General features: G+C 40.9%; 1 long non-coding RNA gene across 1 annotated transcript; it reads left to right on the top strand.

Moving 5' to 3' along the window:
• Nucleotides 1–3969: 3969 nt before the first annotated feature.
• Nucleotides 3970–7234, top strand: LOC309488568. Its single transcript, XR_014202192.1, has 3 exons — nt 3970–4112; nt 6210–6466; nt 6823–7234. It is a non-coding gene; the product is annotated as an uncharacterized lncRNA (long non-coding RNA).
• Nucleotides 7235–10624: the final 3390 nt, after the last annotated feature.

The following is a 10624-nucleotide window of genomic DNA, read 5'->3' as shown; positions in this document are numbered from 1 at the left end:
TGGCTCTGAAACGTATTTTAAAGAAGGTTCCTCAATAGTGTCTTGTAACCCGACCTCGACCTGGTCATAAACTTTATGACTCCAAAGCTGCAGCTCCTCCAGTTCTTATGCAAGCCAACATTCCAGACATTTCCACACATGTGATCCAACAGCAATGTTTGTGATATGTATTTTTATGTGTGTATAATTAGCCAGATAATGTCTGAGGTATCTATGCAACGTTATTATGTTAACCCTCTGGGGACCAAAAACGCGCCCACGCGTTTTGCTCGTTTTTTTTTTTAGCAATGAAAAATAAACACAAAATGCTCTGTTAATTTTGATCTTTCATTTTCGTGTAATACATCAATCGATCCTGTTCAGTTTCTATTTTTTTTCTGTATACTCACAATACAAATAAAGTGTTTTGCTTTTTGACAAATAAAGAAAAACTAACATGATGCTATTTCTGCCTTCTCTCTGTCAGTAAACTCCCATTTGAAACGCGTTCGAAAATTATCTATAACTCCGCGAAAATTCAGTCAAACAGGCAAACAGACCCACGGGCATAAAGCTTGAGATCGCAGCTTTTAAATGAAGTAATTTATATAAAAAACAAATATTATCAGCTTCTGTAATCTGTATAAAAAGAGAGCGACTCCAGTCGAGCTCATTAGGAGCCATTCAAAAGTAATTTGACCACGCCCCGGAGAGCGCGTGCTATTCAAACGCAAATTCTGAGAACCATTTCAGTCTGTGAAACGCCCCCACATCAGCTGTAAACAAAGAGGCATAATATAGCCTACCTTATGGAGAAAATTTTCCGTGCTGATATGAGGAGCAGATCCCGCTGAGGAGTGAGGTAGGCTAAGTTATCCTTTCTCAAGTGTTAATGTGGAATAACGTTATGGAATAACGTTGTAGGCTTATGTAAACAAAAAGATGAATCGCGTTTCTATAATATGAATCGCGCGTCTATTTGTAAAGAGTGTTTAGCCTAAATATGAATCGCGCGTCTGTGTGTGAAAGAATAAACTGCTTTTACAGTTACAGTTACTGCGTTACAGTCAGGCGAAGTATGAAAGACAACATTTTGTTGACTAGATTTGGGTACAGTTTTTACTGTAGAATATACTGTCACATCAAATAAGCTTTTCTGAATATATATAAAATACTATTTTGTCAAAAATAAAGTCATAGACTAAGATGTTCCAATGTTGGCTATATTCAAACTAATGAATGCATATGATAAAATGTAGGCCTATAATCTTTTTTTTTTTTTTTTTACAAAGAAAGAGTACTTTTTTTGCAGAAATATTGCTGAAATTGTAATTATTGTTGTAATTGTAACCTTTTTAATAAAATAGCAAAACATATTTACAAGATAGATGTAAGCAAAATCTTAAATGGTCAATATAAGTCTTCTTCAAAATATATATTTTGTCTTTGCATTGTGGCTCAGTCAGTGTCACACCTGAATGAATGGCTAATTATGCAGAGTCATTATGCAGAGTGGGTGGGACTAAGGTGTAAACTACTCCTCCCCCTCGCATATTGGCTTTCCAAGCAAAACCTGTTTTACACCATTTAAATCAATGTTTTTTTTTTTGTGAACGATAAAGCAAGACTATTTTCACATAATTTTGAAGCTAGAACTGAAAGGGACAACATCCATTAGTCAAAAGTCTTGTGGGCACATATTTTGTATGAGTTTTGTGGTCTTATTTCAGCAACTTTCATTTGTATTTTTTTAAATAACCACGCATAAACATTATTCTCTTAAAAATACAAACATCTACATACATGTTGCTCGCATATTATGGTAGGCCTGTTTGTGCTATATAGAGTGAATTTACACCTTTGCCATTAACATGTTTATAAATAACTGAAAAAAGCACAAATGTCAGAGCATGTCAGAACATCTCAAGGGCCCCAAAAACAGCTTGGTCCCCAGAGGGTTAATCAAAATCACTAGGCTAAGTGATTATGAGGAAATTATGTAACCCTGTATTTCTTTCATGCAAAAACGTCATTCGAGGTGTCAATGAAATGGGAAAAACACGTCGGAGTCGAATCTTGACTGCAAAGTACAATAATATGCATTTATTCCAGGAAATACCATATTTCTAAATATGAATGTTATTTTCGACCTCTCACATGACAGTCAAAGGGAGGGGGGGGGGTGTTTCTTCACAAACAAAGAAACCTCTCCCCGCTTCAGATCAGAAGATCCGATTCGTCCTCCACGCAAAAGAGGACGGCACATGGGACACTGATAAAAGTCCAAACCTTCAGTTTCCTCTCTCTCTTAACTCTCAACTCTCAACTCATCCTCTCTTCGGACCTTCTTCTCCCCGGCGCAGCGCTTCTCCAAGGAACATCTGAAGGAGGCCCTGGCCTTCTCTATCGACGAACACATGTTCGAGTCGTAGCTGCGTCCTTTGCAACCAAGATTTGCAACCTCTCCCTGCCCGGGAGATGAATCTGAACTTTCTCGGTAACGTTAAATTCAAGTGAGCCTTTACATCGTCTTGCGAAACGACCCAAAAGACGAAGCTAGACGCAAACCAGCCGGACACGCGCACGCGCGCCCCCTTTTCAGCACCACACTGAAAGAACACAGAATCTTGCAAGTAACGTAACTCTCTCTAAACGCTGATTTCAGGTGTCCAATTCTTAGGTCTGTGAATTAAGTTACCCTCTATCTCTTCTCTCTGTCTATCTTTCTTTCTTTCATTTCATTTCATTTCATTTCATTTCATTTCATTTCATTTATTCTGACCACGCAATGTTTTCTGTTTTGTTTGGTTAAATGTTTGTTTGTTTGTTTGCATTTTTACGTACGTTTATATCTGTAGTTTATATAACCTCTAGTGTGTGCCATTTTATTAATAAACCCATTTATATTTTTAATTGTCTCTGTGTTTGAAAACCCACTTTATAAAGTCAATGAAACTAAAAGATCTAAGCTACAAGCTCGATATAAACTACATTTAGTAGTTCTTAATTCATAAACTCAGAAAGTTTGATATTCGTGGCCAGAAGATAAAACTTTCGCGGAGTTTGAAAAGGGATACCCCCTTCTTAACTGTAATGATCTTACATTTATTCGCTGGACGAATTGAATGGTGGTCAGACCAGTTACAGAACAAGGTAATCTCGATAATTGATCAAATAAATGTACATGCGACTTATGACCATGAGTCATAATTATTAATATTTCCAAAATTCTTGAGCTAATTCACATTTACCCCGAGTCATTTACGTTACATCATTAACACTTCAGCTACTACTATTAACTAAAATAGAAACAAGCTTAACTAATCAGTAAGTAATATCAAATTTAGGAGATAGTTCCTTATTAGGTAATCAATTACTGAATGAGATTAGCCTCATTAAGAACTATTAACTAACTGACAAATTATAAAGAACATTATCGTGTGTCTGAGATGTAATCAGTCATCATTTTTACTCTGAATATAGACGCATCACTAAAATGCATCACTAATTACTCAAGTGTTACCTAATCACTATGCAGGAACTACTAGTAATCTGGACCATTATTTTAAAGTGAAAAATATGTTTTTCACTTTAAAATTATGGTCCAGATCACTAGTAGTCCTTGAAGAGTGACTAGGTACTTGAGTAATTAGTGATGCATTTTATGACCATGTTCTGAGTAAAAAAAAGACAATCTTCAAGAACTACTAGTGATCTGGACCATTATTTTGGCACAATCCGGCATGGAGCCTATTGAAAAATTGCGCCGCGTACTCGATACACGCTTTGAAGCTTCAGTGTCAAATGTAACATCACCAATATCCTTGTGTATCCATTATGGAACAGAGACTCAAGACAAAATTATACTGGTAAGAAACAGGTTTATTGAAACAAGTAGCGGTGAGCATCAGTGGGTGACGATAATGGAGAATGTCTCTGAATAATGATGGTGAGATATACTGACAGTCTGTGGTTCTGTTGCAGATGATGGAGGTCGTGGATGCTGTGGTGAGAGATCGCTGGAGTACAGTGGGACGGAGAGAGGTAAGAGTGATGACAGGAACCAGTAAGACGATGGAGACTTTGGAGAAACAGGACGGTAAACGATCACACTAAACATCAATCGTAGGAAGGTAAGAGTAACAGGGAAGTGAGTCCTTACTCAAAAGAGACCAGAAAATGTGACTGTGTGAGGTGAGTGCTTTTGTGCTGACTGTGCTGATGATCAGATGACGTGCGGGTGATTAGTACTCAGGTGACAGGGATCTCTGTGATTGTGTGGTGATGGAGCCTGGCTGATCCCTGACAGTATCCTTGTGTATCCTTGTGCATCCTTGTGTATACCTGTGATATTTACCTGCTCTGGCCCTGCTTCACTGAGGTGTGTGCCCTGTCAGCCAGCATCAATATCTGCATCCTGCACAAACTTTAAAGGGATACTTCAGGATTTAGCATTAAGCTTTGTATTAGTAGAAAACCTGTAGTATTTTCGAATTACCGTGCTTTCCACCCTCATATCCCCCTGAGAGGAGAGATTTATGTATTTTTTGTCTGGAAAAAATCCTCCGATGACGCAAAAATCGTCATTTTGCGTCATCGGAGGATTTTCTGGCCAGAGGCAAAAGACTACAGCCAGTAGATGGCGTTGTTCCGCATGTTTTCAACCCGCCCATAGAGGGTGGGATCTCACTCACAGAATGTACACACAGTCAGCCGTCTTTCTTTGGAAGCTAAGCTAGCAGGCTCTTGTTCTGTGGAGAAAGCTGAATAGTAGGAGAAAGCTGAGTAAGTAGGGGTTACCATCCTCCTTTTCCCGGACTTGTCCGGCGGGCGAGATCGTTCAAAATGTCCGGGATTCAGCTTTTGCTTTCTGCAGTCGCCATTCATTGTTTACATGCACATCTCTTGTTTCAATCTAACTGAATTCATTCCGATCGGTGAATCTGAATGTAGTGTTTACATGAACGCTAAACAAGTGATCGGTTGATGTGCGTTTTAACATTGCTAAGAAAATTCCCGCACCTCCGTGAGAGATGCGAGACCGGCGCGTCTCGCGCCGTTCTCCCGCGGCCGTCAGCCTCGTCCTGCTCGCCACAGTAAACATAATGAATGGCGACTGTAGAACGCAAAAGCCGAATCCCAGACATTTTGGGCGATCCCGAAATCCCAGGCAGACTTGTCACGGAGACTCACTGGTAGCCTAATCTTGTTGTTTTCAACTGCGCTCTCTTACCGGTAGGCGTGGCCTCCTAGGGCAGCGAAGCAAGTGCATTCTGGGAGTTGTTGTCTTTCATCCACATAAGCCAAAAATACATTTTCTGGCTTTTCTCAGTCTAGAAAGCTCCAAATTAAAAATTTTCTTCACGTTTCTTCTACATAAATGACCTATTTTAAATACACATTCATCTTTCCAGAGGTGAAGTATCCCTTTAAGAGAAAGTGACTTTCGTTATTCATTATATCGTTCCCTATCATCGTCTGTTTACTGCTACTCACCTGTTCACCGTGTGTGTGTAGCCACAATCAAATGTTTGTTTGAATTCACTTAATACCTGCTCAAGTGTGTATTTGACAGTGTCATGAAACACACTTTTTTTTGTCTGGATCTGTTTATTTATAATTAATTACTTGAATAAACCACTTCTACGATGGACATGTTGTCGTGTCCTGAATTAAAATTCATTTTAATATGTTTTAAAAATAAATTCCAAAATATCAGGTGGTACAAGTGTTCTGATATAATAATAGAGAAAATATATAAAAAATATAGGTTAGTTGATCAATTAGTATTCTTTCTTAATTTCTTGTGGTACAACCATTAAAAATAATGTATTTAAATGTATTTACTTACTACCTATTTATTTTTAATATACATATTTATATTTTAAAAGAAATTAACTGAGTATCATTCTAAGAGTCATTGAATTAAATTACATATATATATATATATATATATATATATATATATATATATATATATATATATATATATATATAAATGAATGTACATATATATAATTGTATTGTCATTGCATCATCTTGTTGGTGCATTCATACAATAGATGTAGCATTTCGTAGGAAATCTTTTTGTTTAGAAAGATTAATAGTACATTTTATAAATTAATCATAATTTCACATATTCAGTAGCCATGAAAATAATAATTAAAACATAATTCAGCACTGAATAAAATTTTTATTTTGCCATCTCTTTCTGCTTTTCACCCATATAGTCTCTGGACATTTGGTGAAGCTGTATATTGACTCTCTGACACTGTCAATTTCACATCAAGATCTGTTGCAGCAAAGCCATTAATTTGAGCCCTGTGCCCTGTGCCTTGTGTCCTGTGCCCTGTGCCCTGTGCCCTGTGACAGCACACACTTGCTCAAGAGAACAAGATATCCAGCAGGATCATGGATGGTTGTGACTACGTGTTTCTGTCTATCACTGCTCAGGTGATCCTAATCGGATTTGTGGAACACAAAAAAGGTTTGATGTTTTTTATTGACCTTTTTGACAACCATATGCAGCTTTTGGCAGTTTACCCACCTATTAATTTAAAATGTATGTACTGTAAGTGCCATCTCATCTGCCACTCCAGTAGATGTGCATGTGACTTAAGTAGAACTGAACAGCCACCATTTTTTTTTTTTCTCCCTTCAGACCAAATCATGTGTAATGGCTTTTACTGTCATGTAAAGATAGTAGCTCAAACAGTGAATATTCCTTACAACACCAAAGTCATGGGTTTGATTCCCAGGCAATGCAATTTTCTTTGGATTAAAGTGTCTCCCAAATTAGATGATACTCAATTAATTAATTATTTTCTACCCTCTGAAAATCAGGTGTCTTCACAAATAACTGCAGCTTGGCAAGAACCTCTGCCTGGATGATCACCCTTCTTCTGCAGCTGAAGTTATTCTAAGTTGGAACTCTATTGGAGTTAGACAACACGTGTCAGGACCCACTCACTGTCATAATCATTCTTTAGATCTAATATTTTTCGAATTTCGTGGATTTTAATTTGCTCTTATCATCCAATCGTGGTTGTATCTCTCTATTAGTGTTACTCGATCTTAGTGCTGTCTTTGATAACATTGACCACAACATTCTTTTAAATAGACTCAAAAATGATGTTGACATTAGTGGAATTGCATTAGCATGGTTTAAATCATACTTATCTAACCGTTATCAGTTTGTAGCAGTAAATTAAGAGATGTCATATCGATCACAAGTTCAGTATGGAGTACCACAAGGCTCAGTACTAGGACCGTTGCGACTTGACTTGACTTGACTTGAACCAAGCCATTATTCATCCCACCTTCTCACTTCAATATACAACTCAAATATCCCACCCACGTATAAAGAACTTTTGTGTCACACTGGACAATAGCTTGTGTTAATTATCTCTTACATACTTACTACAATCAAGACAAGTAGATTCCTTCTGCAGAACATACTATGACCTGTTCTTACCAGAGAAACTATGCTGGTGCAGACCCTGGCCTTTTCTTATTTTAACTACTGCAATTCAGTCCTGGCATTTGCAATCTAAATTTTATGGCTCATCCGGAATACTTCTCGACTTTCCCAACCAAAATTGATTCAACATTTCCAAGTACTCCCAAGTGACATCTATGCTATCTATGCATCATTCGAAACTGCATACTTCCCTACTATATAGTAGGTAAAAAGCAGTATAGGCGAACGAATAATATGTCAGAATCCTTTGCATTCATAAAACAGAAGGCAAGAAATACCTGGGTGGTGTACTATTTCTCACGAGATTTGGACGTGCGTGCCAAATATGCCTTCTTACCTACTTACATAGTAGCAGAAAAAATAGTACGTGAAAAGATTAGTATGTCTGAAACCTCAGTATTAAAAAAACTGTACGCCAGAAACAGAGCCGCCTTAACCTGATGTAAGGCCCCGGGGCTGAGAGGTTTTGTAGGCCCCCCATCCCCTCGATTTATAGAGTCTCATTTAAAAAAAGTGTAATATTTAGGTAATCTACATCACAGATTGCATTCATTTCTTTCGAGACCTACAACAGTGAGTTTTTTGTATATTGTTTTCAATTTTAACATTGTTATTAACATATCACTGAGCACATAAACACAAGACACTTTATTTAACAACCACACACAGCAACTAAATTTCAACTTTATGCAAATGAGAAGCGATTTTCGCGAGCGACAACCAATAGGAAAGAAGCCTTTCAGTGAAGCTCAGCTCCCGTCACCGCCTCGAGTGCAGTGCAGGCAAGACAGAAGAGTTCGAGGGCGATTTCACTGTTTTATATGATTTACTGTAACTAACCACAAACATGGATATAATAAAATGATGCATGGAAAAGAAACGTACTCGGTTACTAACGTAACCTCGGTTCTCTCTAGAGAGGAAACGAGTACTGCGTAAATCTTACGCTCGGGGAAAATCTCTTTTCCGCGAGATACTGAAGCCAAAAATTATCCTTAATTTTGAAATAATGTAAAACGCGTTGCGGCAGCATGCAGACACAGGCGAGACGGCTTGTGCGCCTATTGGCTGCCCTGCGGCAACTGCAGCAGCCTATCGATAAGGCCCACTCGTGACGTCAGCTCCAATGGGGGCGCTTCGCGCCCAATACGTCACGTCCCGCCAGAATGGGCGTGGTCTAGGGCTATAAACATAGCTTCGAGAGGCTAGCTCACTGGTTTTTCATCGCCGAAGCGAACCAGAGCGTGTGCAGGCACGGCAAGATACGCAGTACTCGTTTCCTCTCTAGAGAGAACCGAGGTTACGTTAGTAACCGAGTACGTTCTCTTACGAGAGGTACTCTCGTACTGCGTAAATCTTACGCTAGGGGAAACAGTGTAAAACGCCGTGCATGCTAAGATCCAGCACCAAAGTCCCAAGGGCAAGTGCTAGAATAGCATGGCTAGAATAGCATCATTCCTGTAATAATATAACATCTTATAAGGAGCAGTTATACTGATGATGTGTCGTACAGTCAGGGCGACCCCCGGCCTGGACTGACGAATATAGTGGGTCTTACACACTGCCCATAGAGCTGCGCGATCCAACAGCGAGCATTTGCTCAAGCAGTTTCAGTATTCTGGCCCGAACACATCAGGGCAGACAGTACCGATTTTAGACCGAAAGCAGCTTAGCCTGCAAGGCGGGAACCTCTAGGTTATAAAACCTTATAAATGTAGACGGGGAGGCCCAGCCTGCCGCCATACAGATATCTTGCAAGGCAATCCCACTAGACCAAGCCCACGACGAGGCCATGCCTCTCGTGGAGTGTGCTCTGACTCCAAATGGGCACTGTAAGCCCTTAGAGGTATAAGCCAGCGCTATAGCATCAACTATCCAACTGGATAGGCTCTGTTTCGACACGGCAAGTCCCTTAGAACGTCCGTAGAGTGAAAACAAAGAGCTGCTCTGTCTGTCTGAAAACAGACGTGCGAGACACATAAGCTCTTAATGCTCTGACTGGGCAAAGGAAGCTTGCGTCTCCTTCCTCGTCAGAGACCGGTAGGGCTGACAGGGAATGACCTGCGCCCTAAACGGTGTGTTGAGGGATTTTGGAACATAACCGTGCTTAGGTTTGAGTATAACTCTTGAGTCATTAGGCCCAAACTCCATACACGTCGGGCTTACTGAGAGCGCGTGTAAGTCCCCTGTGCGCTTCACTGAAGCGAGAGCCAGAAGAAACACTGTCTTGAAAGACAGGTGTTTAAGATCAATCGTCTGTAAAGGCTCGAATGGGTCACCTTTCATGGCTTCCAGCACTGTAGAAAGGTTCCATACAGGGACTGAGGGAGGTCTGGGAGGATTCAGTCTCTTAGCTCCTCTAAGGAAGACGATGACTAAATCGTTCCTTCCTACTGACTGACCCAGCGTTGTTTTTGAGAACGCTGCTATGGCCGCCACATACACTTTGAGCGTGGAAGGGGTCCTGCCCTTGTCCAACAGCTCTTGTAGGAAGGAGAGAACCTCCGTCACCCCACAGTCTAGGGGCGACACGCCACGAGCTGTGCACCAGCTGGAGAACACTGACCATTTCGAGGAATAGAGACGTCGCATAGACGGAGCTCTAGCCTGCGTGATCGTGTTTAACACTCCGCTTGGGGAGGTCAGCGGGTACCCGTTGATGGCCCAAACATGAAGGGACCACAGCTCTGGGCGCGGATGCCAAAACGAGCCCTTGGCCTGAGAGAGGAGGTCCCTCCTCACTGGCACTGGCCATGGGGCAGTGCATGCTAGCTGCATCAGAACTGGGAACCAGGGTTGGTTTTTCCAGAACGGCGCTACGAGTAGCACTGAGCATCCTTCTCTGATCCGTTCTATCACCTGAGGCAGGAGAGAGACGGGAGGAAAGGCATAGAGCGGGCGGCGGGGCCATACGTGAGCCAGCGCGTCCCTGCTCTTGGAGAAAAATTCCAGACAGTGAGCGTTTTCTTGAGACGCGAACAGGTCTACTTCCGCTCTGCCGAATTTCTTCCACAGCAGCTGGACTGTCTGTGGGTGTAGAGGCCATTCGCCTGTCGGAACATTGTTCCTGGACAGTCTGTTCGGTCCTACGTTCAGGAGCCCTGGCACATGCGCTGCTCTCGGCGAGAGCAGGTTGCGCTGAGCCCACACCAGGAGGCGTTCTGT

Source organism: Leuciscus leuciscus (assembly GCF_965113295.1).
Source record: "Leuciscus leuciscus genome assembly, chromosome: 23".
Taxonomy (NCBI): Eukaryota; Metazoa; Chordata; class Actinopteri; order Cypriniformes; family Leuciscidae; genus Leuciscus; species Leuciscus leuciscus.
Note: the sequence above shows the minus strand (reverse complement) of the source record. Positions and strands in the feature narration are given on the sequence as shown.